We start from the raw sequence: 24,533 nt of genomic DNA, 5'->3' as shown, positions 1-24,533 counted from the left end.
GCAAAGACATTTCTCGCCACGAGGTGCAGATTCCTAGTTACCGAAAATATGTGGACTGTTTAGAGGAAAATACAAGTGAAATTTACGTAGGATGTTTTTAAACAATGATTAGTACTGATGTAGGATTAATTCTCGTACAGTTTCATGATGTAAGTGTAATATAAACCAAAATTTTGAGTGCAAAATATCGAGAAAGCTAAAATAAAAGATTTACACAAGTGTTCAAATTAGATCACATTTAGATGGTTGTATATGATGTACTTGCCCTCCTTCAAATGCCTCTATGTCTACATATCTTGGTTAGGTTTGTATTTGTAAATTAAATTAATGAATTGGATCCTCGCGATACACCAACCATCGTCTTGCTCCAAGCACAAAAACCTCATTATCTCTCTTACATATAATCGAGAAATAGAATATATAAGATGTGTTTATCATTCAAACCAGAATGATGCAAAGTTTTGAAACGAAAGATTTATCGAGGTCATCACATAAACACTTTACTGCAATGCTCCTCTGAATGTAGTTAGTTGTGGGTAGAGGGAAATTGACGACGGGGCATCTCTGTCTCACCTAACAAGTTTACATATACTTTTAAGTCAAATCGAAACACGTTAAATATGAAGCGAATATCTCAAACCAACATAAATCATACAAAACTATTTTAAAGATCAGGAGATATAACCAATCTAGATACTGATATCGATGAATTCGGGCAATGGTATAATATATATTTAAAGTTTCATGTGAACAAACATTTCCTTAGATGACATAGAGGTAAGTATGATGCCATCTGCAGGCATATGTTAGTGCGAATTGATACATGTTATGCAATGAAAATATATTGTAATTAGATAATTATATTCAGTTTTGCCTCACGTTCTTTTTCTCTTTGAGGTTAATAATTGTTTTAATATATCTCTCAGATATTTGGTGTTTGTTCAAACAGAAACTTTAATTTTGGATTCAGTTTATTCAAGTAGAATGTATGAAAAAAACGATTACTTTTGGAATGAAAATGCAATAGTTAGTTTTGATGGTTTCAAAATGATTTGGTAAAATAGCAGCAACGTATTGCATGAAAAGTTCTTGTTTCAGACATGTATGTTAAAATATAGAATTTACAATCAATTTATATTGGAAAACAAATGAATGGTTATTTTGGCAGATTAGGTAGTCAATGGGAGGGGTACAATTGGTGTAGAAAACTAATTTACACAGAACATTAAGAAGGATAATAGTTTTTTTAAACACCTGTCAACACTTTCAAATCAATTCAACTTACAAAGTTATAACGGACTAGACAGGATTAAATAGCGTAAACATTACTTAACTTCCTTTCATATTTGTTGTGGCATCTCAGAATGTACATATTCGTATCCTATCCGAAATAATTGTTGGTACAGCTGTTTCAACTTAAAACGCTGAAGACTATTTCTCATTATGTAATTGAAAGCTTAACCTAAATAACAGCAGGATTAAAAACCTGTTTGAGCAAATTACGAGCTGGATCAATGTACAATAATTTTAATTGGAATATTATATAAGAAAACATTAAACTAGATTTTCTATACATCGCGACCTATTTAAATACGATTTTTGTACCTGGAAAATCAGTATACGTCTGATTGCCAGAATCAGATGTAAAGGTTCGAAGCACCATCTTTTCAAATTAGGTAAGTGAAGACGGTTTTGCTAATTTCGAAACTCTCCGTTCCTTCCATTTTGTATTATTGTTTTTATATTTTGTTTTATATGTGCAGTTTGTCATTCCGTTTCGAATTTTGATTTTCTTGAAGAAAAGCAATTCAACATTTTTTGCATTCACGGTCCTTTTCAATAGGTATCATCAGTAGGTAAAGGTATCTTGGTATTATAATCGTTCTCGTGTTTATATTTCCAAGTTTGAATTAAATCTTATTTGCATCATATCAGTCAAGTATTGTATCGATATGCGTTGATTGAAAACAAACATGCATTTCACGCTGCGGTGAGTTCAAGAAGAGAACAATTATTTATTATTTTCCATGTCTAAATATGATGCGTAATATGGCCACGTGATAAAATAGATGATAACCTGAGATGTCACATTGGATGATGGTACAAGTTTATAGAATAACGCTTTCAAAGTCTACAAACATGATTTTGACGTTGGCACCAAAATTATTTATATGTAGAGCATATGTAATGCCACCTAGCCCAAGTTCCAGAAAGGTATCTTCATTAGTTTCGAGGTTATCCGACAAAAAATGTACAAAATTACAAAGTGTGAAATTAAGTTAGCGGCAAGAAGGACTATATATTGGATGTGACACATGGTCTGTAAATGATATATACATGGGCAGACTACCCTCGAACATATCTCCAGCTGGCTCAGCGTTCTCCACTGGTTAACCAAATGCTAACAACCTATGGCGTATACATCGTTCAGATACTTTTTCCCAGTTTAAGATAGCTGTTAAAATGCAATAGTCATCATTTAATACAATGTGGTAATGCACTTACCTTAAGCAATGACAGTGCATGGTATGCAACAATCTTTCTTTATTAGTATACAACACTGTCAAATTATTATATAATTTGTAAAACATCAAAAACCGGCATTTTAATATCAGTATACCTTAAAAGCTGAATATCACTGGAAGATTTGTACAAAATTACACTCACATTTATGCACACTGATTCTACGTTTTTTTTTTCAAGGAGCAGGTAGGCTGTATCACTTGTACAGTTTGCACCGGAGTGAGTGTAATCTAAAGTGAGACACAACACACATATACTTACGTCAATAATGCATCAGTATATTACCAGGTTTCCGATCTATATTGCTAGGGGTATGATTTAACCGGGCAAATGCTTTCAAAAAACTATAAATATTTACTTTCATTCGTACTTATGTCCTGGGAACCTTAACGGTTTCCATATTTCAAGGATAGGCAAGTTCCCAACAACAGCGGCACAACCCATATTATTTGCTGAATATACATGTAGTTCTTTCTCATCGTGCCCTTCAAACCTATATAGTTATAGTCTGGTGGGTTAAACCGTTTCCAAGTGATGACCCAGGAGCAAGTCTCCATTATGGTCAGATAGGAAGTGTGTACAATTCATTATGTCCTTCAACCAACATATATGCTTAAACGTCATTGCTCGCAAATGCTTCACAGCGATTGTCCTGGGGCATGCATACAAGCTAATGGGCATGATCAATAGTCCGCACTGGATATACCATGCCATTATGTCAAGTTACAGCTCGTGTCTGTGGTATCTTTAATGGTGTAAGAGACACATTGTAATGATGAAGGAGAGACAGACAGACAGGACGATATAATCCCCACCTTATGAAAGATAGATAGGCATGTCAATGTTATATATAACTATTCAAACATTATGACTATTCATGGGCATTATTAAAAGATCTCAAATACTATCAACGCTTAGGGGAAAACATTTGGTTATAAAATAACGCATTACATGAAACGGCTTTCTATGAGATGAGAAATAAGAAAGCAACTGACACATCAGCACGTCATGATATAGCTCATAACTACATAACGTATCTATAATACGCGACTCATTTTCATTTTCAATACAAATTATAATTTTGTTACAAGTATAGACACATCTGTCTAGGCAATTTTTTACAATAGCATATTTTTTATCTGAGAGATAGATCGTTTTATCACTCTATATGGAGTCTTCAGCACTCATGAACAGTCCCAATTGTTCAATTATCTATTCATTCTTTCTGTGCTCTATTTATGCAATTGGGATATTCAATGGAGTAATTAAATGTGGTATCACTTCTTGTTAATTTTCAGTGCCATTGAAATTAGTAAAGTTTTCGCAATTCATTAGAGAAAGAAAAAAGAATACTTCATCTAACTATCGACCTAACTCTGTTTTTTACGTTCACCAAATATTGAAAATCATGTCAGCATGCATCGTTTCTGATATCTTCATTTTTTAAATCGCAAACATGTTTCTGACAAAAGCATTCATGCCAAACGACATAGGCATCAGAAGAAACGTAATTTTTGGATCCATTCTTTGGGACATCTAGGAAGGATATGTATTCCGACAAATGCAACATTTAGTAACCGTGAAATTTGAGGCTATTTAATTAGAAGACTTGTATAGGCAGTCAAATTTGGAAAATGCATCAAAATTTTACTGGGTTAGGGCCACAACACGTAGGGCAATGTGTAAAGAAAGATGGTTCATTATACGTATTTTTTTCTTGAACCACTTTTACACAGAAAAGCACATATGAAACTGTATCGATAGTAAGCAACCTATATCATGTGAAAATATTACTCGTTAACATTTATATTTATTATTAGTCGAAGGAAACGGACTTCAAAGTAATGTGTCCTCAGGTATAATTTTACAATGTTTCTATGAATAACGTACACATCTGTTCAAAATTCTCATTACTAATGCATATTGATTTATTTTTCAGAGGGAAACAAAGCCCAGGCAGTGTCAACAAACATTTTAAAACTGAGCGGCGATACCAGCGATCTTAAAAGTAAAGAGAACAGAGACGCAATTAGACCTAGTAAAATCCGTGATCTGCATACGAGCGGATCCTCGTGGCTGGAAGTGATGTTTCCACCTTTAGGAATTGCGAACGCAGTAATAGCTCTGACAAAAGATGCTATAATTCCATCCTATCCTCTTGTAAAAGTAGTATCTCTCGTGGAGGACCTTAAAGGACTTGTAAAATGCCATGACTACACCTGCAACATCTACGTGCTAGAATGTAAGTGTATTGACTTTAGTTTCCTTTTGTCTTTTTTTCCACAGGAAAAATGATATTGACTGTCGGTAACTTTTTTATTGGACTATTTACTAAGAAATAGACGTTAGGACAACACTCAAATTGTATGATTTCATTAATAATGTCCTCTTTTCACACTTGCAAAGTTTGTAAATCAACTCTGCAAACAGATTTGTTTACATAACCACATATCTAGTTATTAACTTTGATTGACGTTAGGTATGTTCAAACAGACACTGCATAAATTCAGTTCTCCCTCCATAAACATTTGTTTTGCACAATTTCGTTTTATTAACTATTACATTTAGTGACATTATATAAGAATAATGATCACACAACTATTACTGTATACAAATGTTTGGCAGAGGATTGTAAAAACAGTTGCAACAATCATTGGTTCAAACTCACCACTCGTGCTTCGGCAAACATTGTCCTACGAAAACTATATCTGAGCCCATGTTCCATCAGCATTAGAGTTCTCACCATAGAAATTTATTAGAATAATACATTTGTAAAGAGTTGAGCCAAATCTATATATTTAATGTTTTCTCTGCAGTAAACATAACAGCGGCCTATGATCCAGTTGATATTGGAATCTTCTTTATTGCCCACTTCGACGGAATTTCGATTGTGAATGAGAGAATATCGAGTAAGTCAAACATTTCGCTTGTTGTAAGTTATATATATATATATATATATATATATATATATATATATATATATATATATATATATATATATATATATATTCCGTATATATAGAGATAGAGTCAAAAGGAAGATAGAAAGTGAAAAGAAAGAATTTCTATGGTCAGTCTTGCCAATATTACGAAGTCAAAGTATGTGAGTACACAATTGAAACAAAGACATACGTTGTACTTGATGCTGGCCACTTTCGTGACGTTGTAGTGAACATAAACGATACTAGTGAACCAAATAGTTGCTATGTATTTGCCGCATGACATAACTATTTGGACAAAGTGTAATGAGTAAACTTGTTAAGAAATTGAACAATGAGACATAGCTTATAAAACAGGTATTGTTATGAAGCTGCAACCGCCACAAACATAAATACAAAAAGAGAGCTTGCGGCATGTATGACAGCAACAAACCTCTTGGGTTATAATACTAAGAAGATGGGGTCCATCATAAGCCCCTTCGCTAGATTTTCCAGTTTGGCGCCTGGCGGCGTTTGATGTTGACAATGGTGCCTTCATTCTGGGCCACTTCACCTCCGCCTTCATTTTGGCTATTGATGGCTTCACTTACTTTTCTGTCATTTGCGACGCCACGCAGCATTCTTTGTAGGGGACATTTTGTAACGAATGCCACAAAAGGCAAGTAAGTACATGCATTGCAGTGTTTTACTACATAGCAATTTGTTGCAAATACAAAACGCTTATTGTAATATAAGAAACATCTCTGTTCGTTGTATTGAGATGAGGCACGACCTCCGTAATAGAAAGAAAGAAAATGAAAATATGAACAAAATGTGACCATTATGAAAATTATGGACCATTGATTGGAGGTGCGGAATGCAATATAAAACCAGTACCAACAGAACAATTAAAGATCATTGGGCCTAAACTGGCTCAGCAACATATATCCCACTGACATGGAGAGAAGCAGTGGACGCAGAAGGCATAAATGACCAATCAAGTGTAAAATTGTGAGGTGCGATATCCAAGTACGCCAAGCATGAAACTCTTAGCAAACGTAAAACGTACGGAACCAACTGATAAACACACAGGCCACTGATACGGAATGAACTGGTAATCATAAAATGCAGTGGTACGAACCAACTGATAAACACACAGGCCGGTGATACTGAATCAACTGGTAATCATAAAATCCAGTGGTGTGGGAACCATCTGGTAAACACACAATCCAGTGATACGGAATCAACAGGTAATCATGACATCTAGTGGCACGGAATCAACTTTTAAACACACAGGCCATTGATACGGAAACTACTGTTAATCATAAAATCCAGCGGTACGGTACCAGCTGGTAAACAAAAAGTCTAGTAGAGCACGGAATAATATAGGAAATACAAAGTCCAGTGGTACGGAACGAACTGGTAAACCAAACAGGCTCGTGCAGCCAACTTGAAACAGAAGGTTAACATAAAATCCAGTGATACGGAACCAGCTGGCTACATACAATCCAGTGGTAAGGAACAAGCTGAAAAAACACAATCTAGTGGTACGGAACCAATAATGTCCGAAAGTATTTTAACAGTGTACCAAGAACAAAAGAGAGACAATGCACTCTTATGCACATATCTTCATGAAATCATTTATGTAAGAGACGATGGGAGGTATATCTACATATAGCGTTATTGTTCTCTAGTTTCATATTGAGTACGATAGTGAGATCGAATAAATCTCTCTCTTTCTCTCTCTCTCTCGCATATAGGAAAATACACAAAAGTCTGAAGTTGATATTTTAATAAAACGTTGAGAAAATACACTCAAACGTAAGAAACCTATCGATTTGGGTTCGATCCATCTATTTCGATTTTCAGACTAGGGGTTAACATGCTTAATCACAACTAACGCATATGGAAAGTATATATACGAAAAAACTTTAGATAGAACTTGGTAAACATACCACATCCACCAACGTGTCTATTTTGTTACATCTTTATATTAGGGTGGAGTTTCCATGCATAATCAAAACAGAGTTCGTTGGGCCTCTTTGATTACATTCAATAGTTGCGTACTAAGGCGCATAGTAATATATCTTACATGTGCAGGACTACCTATACAAACGCATACTCGAAATCTTTGAAGATGATCGGTGTGTTTTGAAATGTGCAAGTATCTCAAAGAAAGTTTCCTTCTCTTTTCAACAAGAAATGCCGATAATGTGCGCAGTATGTAAATTGAAGCTTAGATAGCGTTTGATCAACCAAGATAGTACATACCTTCAGTTAGATCATTTAATAGCATGGTGACCATCGTTTCTGCGAGACAATTTCGCTGAGCGAACACTTAGGATGGATACCGGCACAGTTCAGAAAGTAATTCCTATTTTAACCCTGTAGGGTAGGAGTCCAAGAACACGTCACTGTGCTTACGGTGACAGTTGGCGAATACTATACAATCTTTGTTTTCAGTAAAGCAAACAATAAAAGCAGCGCTGTACCCCTGAAATGGAGTTACTGCTACAATGTATCTTCCTGCTCTAATTTGGACACGTCGTTTACCTGGCTCACTTAACAAACACGATTTAATGGATGGTCAGTGAAGGTGATGGAGATAAGAATTGTTTTCATCTAATAAATTGTTTATTTAGCATGTGGGCGCTTGAATCTACGCAGTTCGTGCTTAGAACCATTTAAATTGGAGAAACGAATTTTAATGCATTCAGTTTGATTTCTTCCATGCACAAAATAAACATTTGTTTCATTTTGCTTTGAAAAACCTATTCGTTTGAAGGCTGTAAACCTGGATAGCATTTTCTTTCTTTCTGAAAGCTAGATCTCCATAATGGAGCAAACATATCTGGTTCATAATGAGAGAATATACTTACTGTAAAAAGGATCGAACATCCTGAAAGTAAAACAGATCAGAAGAAGATAAATACTATTCTAATATACCAGGTAAGAATTTCTGTTTTATGAGCTTAATGATACTGTGTCTGCTTCTATCGTGACCAAGGCCGTTTTAAATGCTGCCAGGATTTGAAGAAAACAAGTGGGTAATATATAACATGTGACCAGATCATTCAATATACAATAACGCCTCTCATTTGCACTGTTTTATTATTTTCGTCTCTAGCAACAGGTTTTCGTTACTGCGAACCAACTGAGCTGCAATCCGTAAAGTGAAGGTCTGTATTGAGGTCAGTCATCTGGAAGTCAGCGAAGAAAGGGCCTGTTTGAATCTGGGGTTTTCCTTGCTCGGTTACTCTCATGTATTTCCAGACCTTTGTATATTTGGATCAAGAGCGGAAAATTGATTCTCTTCTTTATATAATGATAATTACCATGTAATATTGCAGTAAAGATATCACACTATATAACTTGTCGCCTCTGAACGAGTGAATTAGTCCTAAATAAAGACTTACTATTTATATTTGTATTCCCTTGTTATATGCAACTTTTCAGTTATTTTGTTTTCTACTTCTTCTACCTATGGGACATGACGTATGTTATGTAATCGTTCGTTCTAGAGGCAAATACAATCATAACAGTTTCCTACAATGTTTATGTCTACCTCGCATTGTTACTAATGACTATAATATTATGAAATATATCCCTCTTCATTTGAGATCATGAGTGTCTTTAATTTTCGCTAACAGTCTTTTATTGTTTTCGGAGGAGAGTAAATTATATTCAGATCGTGCTTTAACATATACAAGATAGTTTTGTCAATTAAGCCAGCACTGGTAATTCACAAAATAAAAATGTCAATAGGTTAATCTCGCTAGATTACCTGGGTTGTTATTTAAGTCCTAATTACAATATATACTTCTATGAAATAATTACCTGTATTATTTGAATTACATCGACATACACGTACAAACGTCGGTAGTTGTGATTAAGTGTTTACACTCTCCGGGATATCATAGTTTGATTTACAATTGTTACGATCGTGCAATCGTGTATGGCTTAACTATCTTTAAGGTCGCTCTACACGGCATAAGTAGGTTTCACTGTGTGATAACCTTACCTGAAATTGGCAGCAAACTGATTCTTTGTCCAGGGACGATGTCTATCGAGTTGTCTCGATCATTCCAGACATTTCTTGAACCAGTAACTGTTTCTATCTCACCTTTTGAGCATTTCAAGTTAGATTTGGAATGTTAAAACAGATCACTCGTATTTGTACAAGAGTCTCAAATTTACACCGGTTCTGTCAAACATATCTACGAGGTTTCTCTAAGTGACTGATACCTATCGAGATGCACTGCAAACAAATTCACATATGTTCAAGATCTACATATTCCTTTTATACCATGTATTATTTGGTACGTCAGATGTTGAAGTAAAATTAAATTTCACCGATTGCTACTTTCCAGCAAGCTCTCATTAACAATTACTGATCACACCCTTTAGCAAAGCGTCAAGATTAAACCAAGGCTAGGAGTCCCAAGAAGTGATAAAGAAAACCTACAGCAGTGATGGATATCAATTTGTGCCAAAGATGTGGCACTAGTTGTCAAAATATGAAAAGGGATTGGATACTGGCCCTTAAAATCTGACCTGCAGCAGTCATGGTCACTACACGTCAACATTTATCAGTAGCGGGCCTGGGCGACTGGCCCTAAAATGTTACGAAAATGATTGTACGAGAGAAACTATAAGTGGTGTTTGTTATTTCAAAACATTCACTGACATTCAAATCGCTGTTATAGCAACATAAAAAAGGGTACACACATCGCCTAAAAAACCTATACGAAATGGGATGAGCTATGTGGATCAAGTTTGATTGTTTTGAAATTTACTATCAGTCTACTCTGATAGATCTAATTTATGAAAACGTTTTGAATAATACCTAACTCGAGACCAAAAACGTTGCGATGTGAATATTACATAGGATATAAATCAGCTGCAACACAAATTTCACATGTATTTCCCAAGTTTGTTTTCTACTTTTGGTGTTGAAAATTGTGATTTTCTCTTCTAATCCGTTTGGTTTTACTTTTGGTCTTGTTTTGTTTTACATATTCTACATGTACCACATTCATTTGTGTCATTTTTTTGCGCTTTACCTTTCTTTTGGAGCAAATATTTTAATATTTTCTTCTCGTGCTCTTACCTTCGTTTAAAAACTTGGCTTCTATTATAAAAAATAGGTTCATAAACTGGAATATAAATATTAAAAAAGTGAAAGCCACGTCCAGGTTAACTACAACAGATACTTGCTAAATATTGTCTTGTAAACTGTTTAAGAACGATGCGACAGTTGTACAGTTTGTAAGAGAACTATTATTGATTAAATAATAATAATAATAATAATAATAATAATAATAATGATAATAATAATAATAATAATGAAAACAATAATGTGGTCTTTGTATAGCGCCTAATCTTTGGATGCACTATGCGCTTTTCAACATTAGACAACACCTATAAAATAAAAGACCTAATGATAAGATTACAAAAAAACAAGCACCATGAAATCAGAAAACAAAAACATGCTGAAAACATTTAAGGTAGTAAACATTAATAGGTCCTTAAGTTTGTTCTTGCAGTCGAAAAAAGTGAGTTTTAAGAGCACTCTTGAATTGGATCACTGTGTCTTTGAGTCTAAGTTCATTGGGCAATTTATTTCACGTTGCTTGGCCCTGGTATGCAATATAACTTTGTTCATCTTACTTCGTTTGCGTAGTGGGAATGATGAGTATACGATTGTCAGGAGAGGAGCGTACATATCTTGCTGGTGTGTACACATGGGTGAGGTCGGATAGGTATGTTGGACTGAAGTCTGTCAATGAAACTCTGCTCAGAGAACAAATTTTGTGTTTGTTCTGTATCGAATGGATATCCAGTGTAGGGTACAGAGCAGAAGGGAGGTGTGCTCTTATCGTGGAACTCTAAGTAGGATCTGAGCATCTTTCTTTTGAACGTTTTGAAATTTGTTGAGTAGCTATTGAGATGAACCAGACATAATTGAGTTACAATAGTCTAGTCTTTAGAGTACTAATGAACACACAAGTGTTTTAGGGACATCAACATAAATATATTTGCGAATGGAGCTAGCTGATGAGTCTCAACTCATGATATGCAGTCTTGCATATGTTAATGATATCTTAGTGCAATTTGAGGGTATTGTCCAGATTAACACCTAGGATTCGTGCTGACTGTGTATTTAGTGTTGGTGTTGCTGATACTTATTGTGCGAGGCAAAGGATGTGAGTGAGAAAGTCTTTGTGTTAGATTGGTTTTAGATTTATCATCTTTAATCTGCAACTTGTTACATCCCATCCATGATTTCACATCAGAAATGCATCTCTCTTCACCTTGGATGGTAGCATCTACTTCAGTTTGGTGGCTGGATTTGTATATTTGGGTGTCGTCAGCGTACAGTTGGTGAAACACTGGATGATGATGCATGACATTTGAGAGTGGTTGATTGTATATAATTAAGATAACAGATCCAAGAACAGATGGCTGTGGAACACCTCAACAGAGATGAACCGGTCTGCAGTGTATTCCATTTGCATACACTACTTTTAGAAGAGTAGTTTCAGTATTGTGGCAAGTGCGATATGCCGATTTCACATTGATTAAAAGAATGTTTTAATTCAGATGAGATAGAACAACATTTTCTAAGATTGTTTATATGAATGGGAGATTAGAAACTGCGCGGCAGTTCTTTAAATCAATATTGTCTAGTGTTGGTTTCTTCAGCAGAGGCTTTACAATGGCAGTTTTGAAAAATGGTGGGAATTCCCCGGATGAGAGATGTATTAATAACATCAGTTAGTGAAGACAATACTTGATCTAAGCACTCAAGCAGCAGTGATGTTGGAATTTGATTAAGTTGACGTGACTTGCGTGCACTCTTTATCACGATTGTACGTACCAAATCCATAGAGATAAGTTCAAATGATGATAATGGTTCCGCTGCAATTGTGTATCCCAACTGTACTTGTTTTGTCAAGCTTATCTCTAATGGTTTATACTTTGTCACGGAAGAAATTTGCAAACAGGTCCGGAAGGTCGACTGAATAGAAGGTAGTTGGAAGTGATGTACATTTTGTCCTTGACATTAGCTTGTTATTAATCTCGAAGAGCTCTTTGCAGCTGAAACTTTCTATGATCTTAGTATTGTAGTAGGGTGATGTCGCTGCATGGACTATGTTACGTTTTTCTTAGTGGCTTCATAGATTTGCTTATGAATAGTGAGCCTGGCGGAAAGCAAAATCCTCTCAGCTTTACGGCCGGTCTCTTTTAGCAGCGCGAAGCTGGTCCCTAACACTGCTATACCATGTAGAACACTTTTGAATTGATACTCTGTACCTGGTTGGCTGGGGTATGTTTGTCGAGCAATGAACGCAGGCAGTTATCGAGTTGTTCTGGTGAAGGAGATAAGAAAGTTGTTAGGTTTACTTGGATGTCATGCAATAGTTTGGTTCTATTTATCATATGGAGGGTTCGTTTAGCAGCAAAAAATGTGGAAGGAAGACTGGTAGATCAAGATGGCAAATAATGCAGAGGTGATCTGATGCGAGTTCCTGGGATACCAGGTAGGACCGGTGAATATTATCATCAGGGTTATGACGACTTCAGTCTAAAATGTGACCATGGTTTTGGGTGGGTTGGTTAACTTAATATTTGAGGCTGCACACATTAATGGAATCTAGGACTTTTGATGTGTTTGGGTTTCCGGGACTGCCAAAACAAATTGATTGATACAAGAATGCAAAATTCAGAATAGGATTAGACCATTAAAGATGTCAACGATTTTCTCATACATTTAGTTTGTTTAGTTATCGGTATAACATACGTTTATGATGATTAGATGCTATTAAATCTATATCAACATATGAAATACTCTTGTCATGGACAAATACTTAAACATTTTTTAAACATTGCCAAGGTATGTACGTTATAATGTTCTAAAATCTGTCATTTGAGACTTGAGAGATGATTATTTATTTGAAAATTAAAAGACAAATGACAATCTCTGACGTTACGCCGGAACGATAGCAGTATCTGAAAAATATCACATGAAATATTCAACAAACCATGAATAAACTTAATGGATAGCCTGCACGAAATGCGCCATCTATATATTATGGTTTCAATAGGTCCAAGATAAATATTACTGACTGATCGACAAATGGTTTACGCGGATCATCTCGAGTTTTGTGACCTTAATCTTGTAGTATATGTCCAGAACTTAAGTTTAAGACAATGTAGTTATCTACTAATTTCGGATTCACAATTTCAAGCATCCGACGAATGAAACAATTCTATTTACACATGTCTGGTATAATATAGACATTATACGGTGATTTTCATCTTTGTTGATAATTGCTTAGACTTATAGCAATAAAAACAAAAAAATTTGCATCTTGCAAACCTAGATACTATTTCACATGCTTATGTGCATCTGGCGGGATATGTGGTGTCGTAACGTTTTGTTTTCATTCATGTCATACATTAGAAATGTATTCAGATTTTGTTGAGGACAATTTCGTTGGGAATTCTGGAGCATTTAACCGTTTGAAAACTTTATGTAATGGTTCCAGCAGTCTAATATTACTTTCAGGGGCACTTTATTTCTTTACTCTGATACAGTGTTTAATCAGATTTACGTTTCCCATGCAAATAACCTATGATACCGATTTATAGGAGGTTACGATATGCATATTATTTACACGACAACGAAGACACCTAACCTTGGTATTTTCATACTGTGACATTGTCTCCGTCTCGTTTCACAAATATATGGTCTTTGAATTGATTCAATATACTCTGCAGATAATGAAATAATTAGCGTATAAATCTAAATTATTCATTTTATTGTTTTCAATTATTTTCAAATAGACGAATTTACGTGTTTGGACCATCAACCACTAAGACCGTCATTTCTTAAGTTAAGTTATATTACTTAGTGCTGCCCCACCTCGTTTGAAACATATTTCACCAGCTGTTTGGTGAACGCAGCATTGTATTAGGAACCAGGAGATTATTTATATTAATTGGAATGGTCATCATCAGAAATTTGCGAAGCAGCAAAACTAACGTTTTGAAATAGAAAATGACGCCACGATAATTTACTAGAACATTGACATTTCAGTTATTCTCCAGCTAATGTAACATTTGGCTGCTAAATAATTTGCACATATGTTGTTAACATTAAACTTCTTTCAAAATAATTTCCAAAAAGTGATAGTATAAAACAAATTCGAAGGGTGTGAAATACACATCATGTTAAAACGACAGATCTACTAATTAAGTGTATTGATTCCAATGCAAGCTCATTGAGCCAAGGTATGATATATTGCAATAGCCAACATTATGTACAATGTGCATTGATCTTGGCGTGTGTGCTATTTTGTTTGTTCCCTTTATTCATGTCTTTGTGTAAACAACACCGACAGAGAGTTGTAAAGAGTAAGATATCGAATTGGAACATGCCGGCGTTAAAACAAGCTTTTTCAAGTATGACTTAATTTTATCTTGAAAATGCATTTTGATATATCATGTTTAATTTTTCCGTTTGCTTGAATCCACGAACAAAATGAACATTGCAAACACACTCTGTCGTTAGGCACCAAATTTACTGCAGTTGGTGGTAAATATGCTAACACCGGTCTTTTCTTATAATAATTATGTATATGGATTATTGTTAACCACAAATATTATGTACCCGAAATTGCTATCTATTTACAAATGAATGACTTGGTAGGACTTCACATATTTGTCTGTATTATAACGATCGAAACAATGATAAAAGATCGCACCCATGTCTGAATTGCAAGGAAATCCCTGTTGCACCGTAAGCGCTATGAAGTGTACTTGGACTTCCATCCTACAGGGATCCAGTGGGAATTACTTTGTGAACTATCCCGGTGTACATCGAACGTCTTTGCGCATCCATTTTTTGTCTCGAAGAGTGGAGTTAATGCTACTATGAATACTATCAGTTATAAGGGTGATCATGTTAGTAAACTGTCTACTAGTAAGTTGTTACAATCGTGGTGAATTAAATGTGATCACTTGTTGTTTTGACATACTTTATTAATTTTGGAAAAGAGGTTACAGTATGCTTTTATACTGGTAGCGTTGTTTGTTTGAAATGTGCTTTTTACATCAAAAAGTGAGACCGACTAAATTTGAACTCATTGATTCGCCATGCCCATTGGTCGTGCATAGGAACAAACATAGCGTCGCTGTGCATACGATCTAACAGAGCGTTGATACTTATACAATCTTATATATAAAGACCCAACTTTGTCTTTATGTGTGTCACGCATGTCCCATCACGCATGACGGGGGTTCGACACACGCGGCAGCATCCCAAATGTTATACGTTTTTGAATTTGTATGTTCAATCTTACTTTTCCACTTTCTCATACCAATTCTCTTTTGGAATGATGCTTCCCGAAATTCCAGTACTATTCATTAACGTTGCTTGACGCCATGGCAATATTTTGCGGTTTCGTTGAGTGTGCGATGTTTACCTGCGCAAAGGATATTATTGAAGTGCAGACAAGAGCCTTAATATTTCTAAGGAACCGGTAAGATAGAAGAAAAAATGTAAATGTCAGATGTTTACAATCAGACGTTTGTAATCATGAACTTAAACATTAGACAAAACCTCTTTGGCTATACAAGTATTTCTACGAATGCTATTACCTTCTTAGATAAATATATACAGGTAGTTTGACAGTCTCACTAAGTAGAAAATAAGAAATTATATTGTAGAACTGAACCCCTGTGCAAATTATGTACATTTATTTTAAAGAACTAGCCATTCTTATTGTAAAGAGAAGGAAACCTTTGTTGAGATATTTGCACCTTTCAATACATACAGTTCGTCTTCGAAGATTTAGATTGTGTATTTCTATTTGCATAAAAAGACACATACTATAGAATGGAATTATATAAGTTCAACGTCTGTTGTAGTTAATCATGGACCACCCCAGCCCTGCCACTTGGAAGATCATAAGAAGGGGATGTAACCCTAATATACACGTTGATAGGTGTGGTATATTTTTTCCAAGTCCTATTGAAAGCATAGACGTCCAAGATCCACGAGTTTTTTGTTTCCTTTTTGTATACCTTACCATAAGCTTAATGTTTGACTTACACGATATATTTTCGTTCAGAACAGTATATCCGTTGACGTCGATAAGAAGAGAGAGACCATTGTTATCTGGAAAATAACCCATTGTCATGCATACTGCAGATGAAACATGAAATATAAAGCTCTTGATTAGGTGTATACAAATGTATTATTCTAATTCCTTACTATTGAGAAAATTCGAATGATGATGGAACATTGGCATATATATAATTTTCTGTTAGGCAATGTTTGCCAAAACACGATTGTGGAGTATGAACCAAATTTTTTAAATTGGTTTTACAATCCTCTGTCAAACATTTATATACAGAAAAATGTATGTGATCATTGGTCTTAGAAAATAGTATGTTACTACAAATAACAATTCTTAAACAAAATTTAGGAAGATAATTTGCATACAGAGACAACATAACTTAATGCAATATATATATATATATATATATATATATATATATATATATATATATATATATATATATATATATATATATATATACTATATATATACTATATATATCTATATACTATATATATATATATGTATATTATATATATATATATCTATATATATATATATATATATATATATATATATATATATATATATATATATATATATATATATATATATATATATATATATATATATATATATATATATATATATATATATATATACTTTTTTCAATAAGCCTAACGTCACACAGACAATTGCTTTTTCAAACTGGACATGCAGGCATGTAAGCAAATGATTCCTTGCAGAATTGATTCGTAAATTGATCATGTTTGTAAAGAGAGAATTATCAGTCGAATTTAAAGTTGGATAGTTTTACCAACATCCATTTCTTAGTAAAAAAAATAATCTTAATCATGATGAATACATTTTGAATTGTCTTAGTGGTATGAATTGCCACAAATATTTTATTTAGGTCATCAGATGATTTCTACAATATTTCCACTGCACACAAACACAAACACACACACATACACACACACAAACAAGCACAAACACACGCATACACACGTTAAACCTACTTTAATAGAAACAACTATCTATGTATACTTAGAGTACCTGTTGAAATTATTCAGACCTTCGAGCCATGTTGACACACCGCGTCTTTTGCTTCAAAGTTCATTGAAAGGTACGTTTTCTTTAGGAAAATGCACAAAACTGTATGATATGCATGATCTCAGTATGCCAATTTACATGACTGAAATAACCGTTATGTAAAGCACGCAGAGACAATGCTTACGTAATGATCCATTAAAACGTGATACTGACAGACAGTGCAATTGTTCTTCTTTGAAACAAAGAGCAAAAAACCAAAACAATTTCCATTACACTTACAGACTGCCATGCAGATGTTGCATTTGTAATCCTGGCAATGAACAGATGGTGTAAGGTCTGGAGGTTCATTCAAAACTTCCTCAAGCTCCTTTCTAAGTCATGTAAGTAAATTTGTGAGATCCTCGACGCCCGAAACTAAGTCAGGGACATCTAAGGATCAACAGCATCTTGGGAATAGCGGACACTTCCAAGCCCAGAACGTATGCCCAAGCCCAGAGGATCAGCAAAGATCGAAATTAAATTCCGGAAACGCCCATTGTCTGGATTGTGACCTATGATACTCCCAATTATGTCTTTACTCTCAAGACCATCGCCGATTGGAATAGCTCTACTTTCGTATTTGTTGTCTTTATAATAAAGAGTGTTGCTATCGCCGGTCAGTTTTACAATGTCTGTTGACACTTCCCTGACGTGGTTTCCCTCTGGAAAACAAATCAATGCGGTTTAAGCATTAGTAGCGGAACATAAATCCAGTGTAATATACTCATTGATACATTACAATAATGAAAACGCGGACACTAATTATACCGAAGTTCATTTCCATTTTACAATGAGAAATAAAAATGTTTGACGTTTTATCTGTTCACATGATGCCCATTTTTTCATATGTGCAATGACAGAGAAAACGTGTTTGAAAGTATACATAAACACAATGGATATTGATCTTCAAACAACACTTTATTCAAGAAATCGTGCATAAATAAACCTGAACGTGCGTACCTACATGCATACATACTTCCCCTTGTCAAGCCCATGGTGATTATCGAGGACTTGTTGAAATAGCGAGGATCCATGCACGTTGAGAAGACCCATGACGACGATAAGTGCGATGAAAGTATCCATGTTGATCACCTGTAGCAATAGTAGTAGTAGTAGTAGTAGTAGTAGTAGTGCATATATCCATGTATTTCGCATGTCGAATTTTGAAATAGATTAAGTTTGCACCATCTATTCCCTCAGACGAACTTTAGAGATAAAGTATTATCATATTCAGCGGTTGACAAGGAAGTAATATAACGGACAGGCGTAGAAATGGCATTCTATTGATGTTTGCCACGAAAATATGTTTCATATTAAGTTAAGAAAACTATATGTATTGCCCTTCAGATTGCGAGAAGTTATCATTACGAAAAGTACATATATATATATATATATATATATATATATATATATATATATATATATATATATATATATATATATATATATATATATATATATATATATAACAGCGAAGGTGTATACATCGAAAATTAAAGTTCAAGATTCCGGGCAAATTTGATAGAATGTTATGAGAGGTAGTATTTTGACAACGGTTGCGATATGTGATTGATATGTGTATATTAGCTGAAAAATTGATCAATGTAGATACCAAGAAGTTTTATGGTTTGAACGCTAGTTACGTCTAAGTCACTTTGAGTTATAAGTCACTAAATCATTATAATACAAGCTCTGCCTTGTTCCCGTAGCCATATATTTCATTTTAGATTCATCAATACTTATTCTGTTTTGTAGGCACTAAACTAGGAGCTAATTGGAGTGGATTTGAACTTTATATTTTCTGGAGATGTATAAGTTGTATGCAGAGTAGAAGCATATTTTGTATACAAGGCTACTGTTGTTTTGAACAGTTAACAATGAATAGGCACATATATAGAGACATTTAAAACACTCCTTAATATATAAGTTGATCGGAATTGGAATTATTTTTACTAGTACAAAAACTGATTTTACCAAGGTAACTGAGTTTGAAGAAAGGTTTAAGCTAGCAAATACTTTTAAAATTAACTAAAATGTGTGCCAGTAACTTCGCCTGATTCTATCGATAGTAGCCACTTTTATTTTGGTCTTGTCAGTGCCATTAGAAATTAATCCTTTTGTCAGAAACGTGTTTGTGAATTATGGGAACACATATATTCTAAGATATCCGAAAAGATAGTTGCTGTCATGTTTTGCAACTGTTTAAGCCACATAACATACATGAGTCGATAATTATATGGGGTATGCTTTTCCTTTCTCTTATGAATTGCCACTATTGCTATTAAGTTCAATGAATAAATAAACTATAAGAGATATGACGGTCAATTACTTCATTCTATGGCACATATATATTTGCGGTGAATGCTTTCTATCCGCCCTGATTTAGTAGCTACTATTTTAGGGAAAATGTTATGTTACAAAATATGAAATAAGTAAACAAAAGAGTGAAGACAACAAGCTTGGTAAAATTAAACAATAATTTATTTCCATAAAATACTAAGTAAAAAACTAGCAAAGGAACTTACGGTATTACAAATTAAGTAAAACATTATCCTAGATTTCAAAAACACAAGTCCTATCAATGATAAGTTCTAAGTGAATCAGAGTTCAATTCCCGATGGGATCCAAAATGGAGGACCATGACGTCTGTAATACACAGCAGTGTCTTGAAGTTTCAACAGTCTATGTTGAATCAAAGAAAATATTATTCCAGTTTTTTTAATTCTGTATAATTACCAAAGAATTCTAAGAATTATCAGAGCAGTTATGTATTTCGAGGGCAAAGAATCACTTGAATTTCAATAATTTGAAGAAAAGAAAAAATAAACTCAACCGAAGTTGGACACAGCATAAAACAACTTGACGTCTCAAGTGTTAAGGCAGAACTGCTAGAATTAATATCATAACATCAGTTATAAAACCAGCAACAACGCAAAATAGATTCGAGAATGGGAATCAAGAGTTCTACCATCTGGAAGACACAAAAGCTTGTTACATGATAACTATCACGTCGACCAGCCTGGACATTTACTCAACTTAATGGTTCTGACTCTAAGAAAGAATTAAAACAATTAAACAGTTGTTTACCAAAACGGTCACTGATTGTGTAATAAGGTCAGCCAAAACAAAAATTACAAGGTATCGTTTGTTAGTTGTTTACGTCGAAAATAAAAAAAAATAAAAAAATAAAAATCAATCAGAACTGAACACTATTATGGACAATATCAATTTAATAAACAAAATTACATTAATATAGCATACAATGAAATAACAAATATTGAATCTAACAGATTAACAATTAATTTAAATATACGTAACAATCAACATCAAATAATAGAATCATATAAATTACTTACTGATAGGGCTTTGTAATGACTTTGACCGAAAACCTCATATGTTTATCAAATAATTAATACACATGAACAAATCTGAATACAGTCGTTTTCAAAAAGAATCATCTTTATAGGTATTTGAAAAGCTCTTGGAAGAGCCGAGGGCAAAGAAACCTAAATCTATCAAAAACAAATAATAATCTGTTCCATAATACTATTACAGGTAATGCCAAAAACCGCAAGCTATAATTGTGCATCAAATACAATTGTCAAAAGCCAAAATAATATTCAGTGTTCCCTTTTGAATAACCTGTCCTGCAATAAAAACAGGAATGCCCCAAGTCTAGAGGTTTCTAACTGATTGACAATCGGACGAAACTTACATTCAACTTAAGTTGATTGTCTGAGTAATTAAAATATATAAGTCTATGTTAATGGAGGTAGACAAGCTGGTTTTAATAAATAATATATCAAAACCAAACTGGTAAAATGTTAATTGAATTGAAAAAGAAGTTCGACATCGTAGTGTTTCAGCCATAAGTATGTCATACTCCACTTTAAAATATAGAGTGTGGTTCTTATAAAGTCGGTCAGTGTGTAAACAATTTGGCTGACTATTTAGCCCACATATAGGTCTAGCAACTTTGGATCAGTCCTAACAATTCATAAAGAACACAAAAATTGAACTTGTGAAACATCAGATAAAACATTCACGATATTTCAATATTAGTAAATTAATCAAACAGTGAACATATACAGGTGGAGATAGTCATGAAGACATGTGATTTCATATAAACTTATCTACATGCATACCTTCATAGAACAGACACACTTAAAAATATACATAATCATAAACGTTTTGTATGTAATCGAAACTATATAAACAATTTCTCGCTTGACTTGCAATTTAATTAAAGTACTCCTATTGGAAAAGTATTTCTCAACCTTTCAGTCATTAGTGCAGTACTGACACTATAATTTACATTGAATTCCTAGGACTTTGAATGACAAATGTCGAAGAAAGCAACGACATCAACATATTCTAATTATGTAACAACATCCGCGGATATGTGTTCAATACGAAATATATAAACTTCACAGTACCTAACGTCGCAAAAGATTTAGCTGTGTGGGATTCTTGAAAGTGTGTACAATTTATATCCGAAGTCTTTTCGTTCTCATCCTATCAGACCTCTGGAGTGCATCCGTAACATTCTCAACGAAACCGGGACTACACAAACAAACGTAACGTACAGAAAAATAGCCAAACTATAATGCTGGTAAAGTAACGTTAGTCGGCGTTCTTAATAATGATTTTGATCACAATGTTCATATTTTAGTTTCTACAGTTTGGTTGTGGTTCACCAGCTCAATCCACTGTTTGCTTATCATTACACTCACACATAACAATCTGTTTTCCATAATGTTTAAAGCTACATTTGGTCTATAAGCATAGAAACATTTATAGTAATCATTACATAAATCTTCTTCGATTGATCGAAACTAGTCTCTTCTATACCGACAATTCGCGCGATGCATAAGCACGTGCTCTTTCAATACATACATGGTGATCATGAGCATTTATGCTGATTTTGCCCATGCAAGACGAACAGGGTCGTGTGCACACAACGCATGGAACGCAAATATAAGCGACATCTGCTAATGTCCTGAATTGTTTGGATATTGGATACCAGCTTATTCCAAATTGGTAGAAATTAATGCATCTTTGTGATTGTTATACTTCGAACTTATTTCTAAATGGATTTGTTTAAAGAACAAGAGAACATTGCACTAGAATAGTATATTTCTCGGAAAGAAATGTGTTTTGATAGATTCCGTAACTGTTTTTCTCTGTACCCATTAATGTTCTAAATGTTAATTTTCTTTACATAGTTGTGTTCGGTGTGAATAAAAATCAAAGAATATTTAATATGGGAATGCAGTGTACCATGTGAATTTTACTCGATGTCGATTGAAAGAAATTTTGATATATTTCGATGTTATCTAGAGTGACACATCCTGAATAATGGTCCAATCGATGTATTTTTAAATACGTAACTAGAAAGAAACCAAGCAAAAGCAAAAGGTATTAAAAAGGACAACTTTATGTGTTGTTTAAGATGGTAAATAATGTAATATGTACATTTAAAAATTAGAAATCATCTCTCTGTTTCCGATAACATTAATTAAATATTGATATATGTTGTTTTAAAAGTGAACGTTACTTGAATTTTGTATACTATGAACAGATTGTATAGGCATAACCTGATTTTATTGCACTCGTATAACGAGCTACATGGCAATATTAATGTCTATTGTGACAATAATTGATCATACACTATTTTCGTTCATTAAGATATTTTTTGCATGTTACCTTCTAAACCGTGTTTTCATTTGTTCAGGAAAATTTGGGAAAATTGCAGTGAACTATGTACATGTCAACTGGAAAAAAACGTAACTGATTTATTTTTAACCGAGACAACGGTAATCCTTTGAATGAAAATTGTTTTCGTTCGTAATGTTTCATAGCACGTTGCAAAATAAGGAAGATATAAAATAATGGTTTGAACTTGATTTTATAACCATGCTTATTTTGAAACCTTATTTAAAAACACAAAATTAAAAAATATTGTTTTTATCGCTTAACACTAACTTATATTTAATTGTAGGTTTGTTGTCAATCAAAGAATATCGATACTACAGTCGACTGCAAACATGTTCATAATACGAAATTCAGACTTGTAAATATATACACGAGAACAAGTCACAATAGAGCTCGAACTTGTAATGAGGATAATATATATTGGAATGAACAGTGCAAACAAATATAAATGTGGTATTTCAGTCTTATTTTGATATATTTGAAGAACACTAAGAAAAATTAGAAAATGAACTGACTAAATAATTACATAGTACATTATGACCACAATAACAGAAATTAGATGGAACCGGAAATTTCGAACTTAGAGTTAAAGCATACTAACTTACATAATTTACAAAGATGCTGTTATTAACCTCAACTTCTAAGCAATTAGACAGAAACTGATTTTCCCAGCCCAGAAATTCTTTTTAAGAAGGACGCAATGTATAGAATAAGCAAATTACATTGTAACACTCTTACACGATTTACCTATGACAGTATTGCTCATAGATCCAGTCTGTGATTTGCCTAAACTGGCATATCATATAATCCTACTATTATGTACCCTAAACATTTCAATTACACACTAACAAAATACAGGCTTTCATGTTTAAAGTAGAAACTGCCTAGCAGACATAAATTAAAGGAAGTTAAGTAATGTTTACGTTATTAATCGTAACTAGTCATAAGTGTTTAAGTGGAATTCAGTTGGAAGTGTGTACAGGTGTTTTAAACACAATTATTCTTCTTGATACTCATTGTAACTAGTCTTCGTATACCAGTTGTACCTCTTCATTAGATTATCAAAGGTGCCAAAATCACGTTTCATTTGTTATCTAATCTAAAGTGGTTGTAAACCAAGGTTCAAAGTCCTAATTATCTTAAACGAAAACATTTT

General features: G+C 33.8%; 1 long non-coding RNA gene across 1 annotated transcript; it reads left to right on the top strand.

The window, feature by feature from the left end:
* The first annotated feature begins 1,613 nt into the window (after window positions 1-1,613).
* LOC149803382 (uncharacterized) lies at window positions 1,614-8,845 on the top strand. Its single transcript, XR_016419956.1, has 4 exons — window positions 1,614-1,676; window positions 4,463-4,765; window positions 5,340-5,432; window positions 8,569-8,845. It is a non-coding gene; the product is annotated as an uncharacterized LOC149803382 (long non-coding RNA).
* The last annotated feature ends 15,688 nt before the right edge of the window (window positions 8,846-24,533 follow it).

This window comes from Sinohyriopsis cumingii, chromosome 3 (assembly GCF_028554795.1).
Source record: "Sinohyriopsis cumingii isolate HCF-2022 chromosome 3, ASM2855479v2, whole genome shotgun sequence".
NCBI classification, from domain to species: Eukaryota; Metazoa; Mollusca; class Bivalvia; order Unionida; family Unionidae; genus Sinohyriopsis; species Sinohyriopsis cumingii.
The sequence above is the reverse complement of the archived record's forward strand: the minus strand, read 5'-3'. Positions and strand labels throughout refer to the sequence as shown.